We start from the raw sequence: 925 nt of genomic DNA, 5'->3' as shown, positions 1-925 counted from the left end.
GCAGCTTCAGTCCTGACTCCCAGCGTGTGGCTACAGCTTCCTGGTAATTTCTCTATCTAAGTACCTTTTTTTCGCGATTTTTGGTCTGATGATTAGAATCTGACTATTCTCGAAAGCCCGCCAAATTTTGCTTTCTTGAAAATCGAATCTGAACTGTCTTTGCAGTTTTAAATTTTACCTCTTTTTCTATGGTTTGATAGAGGGAACAGTAAGAACAGAGGTCTCCTCGTCCCGAAATCGAAGAGAGGAGGACGGGTTAGGAAAAAGCCAGCCGTTCCAATAACGAAGCTTATGTGTTTTGGACAATATTCATTCCAGGCCGGGCGAGAATGGAACCCGCGACCTAAAGCTTGTACTTCCAAAGCAGGGTGCTACCTTCCAAGCTATTAAGGCTGACTAAAGTCTAGAATTTATTGTCAGTTGAGTATTATGTTGTTTTTAAGGCCCATTCCCACTTGTGAGTTTCTTCCGACATTTTTCCAAATGTCCTGTTTGCAATGTAATTTAAATTAAAGTGTTCCCACTACGCACGACACGAATTTTTTCCGAACGACAAGTGTGACGAGCCTTTACCTTTTAACTTTCAGGAGTGGCCTGTGCAAGCTATGGACAGTGCCCGAATGTGAACTGGTGCAAACATTTCGTGGTCACGATTGTAACGTGGGTGCCATCGAGTTCCATCCGCTGCCGTCAGAGGGTGCTGTGTGTTCCTTAGCGTCCTGTGCTCAGGATGGAAGTGTCAAGTTGTGGTCCCTGGACAAGTAAGTGTACAGTTGGGATTTTGATTTTTCTTAAAAAGGTTTGATAGAGGGAACTCAGAGCATATAATTATGATACCCATAATATAAATTAAGATATAAAAAAATACATACCTCAGCTGGGAGCAAACCCGCTCCCTTCAGTTTACTAGGTGATCACCTTGACT

General features: G+C 42.9%; 1 long non-coding RNA gene across 1 annotated transcript; it reads left to right on the top strand.

Annotated features, from left to right (window-relative positions):
* On the top strand, positions 1–666 carry LOC113473231. Its single transcript, XR_003395264.1, has 2 exons — positions 1–43; positions 588–666. It is a non-coding gene; the product is annotated as an uncharacterized LOC113473231 (long non-coding RNA).
* Positions 667–925: the final 259 nt, after the last annotated feature.

This window comes from Diaphorina citri, unplaced genomic scaffold, assembly GCF_000475195.1.
Source record: "Diaphorina citri unplaced genomic scaffold, Diaci psyllid genome assembly version 1.1 scaffold19985, whole genome shotgun sequence".
Classification (NCBI taxonomy): domain Eukaryota; kingdom Metazoa; phylum Arthropoda; class Insecta; order Hemiptera; family Psyllidae; genus Diaphorina; species Diaphorina citri.
Note: the sequence above shows the minus strand (reverse complement) of the source record. Positions and strands in the feature narration are given on the sequence as shown.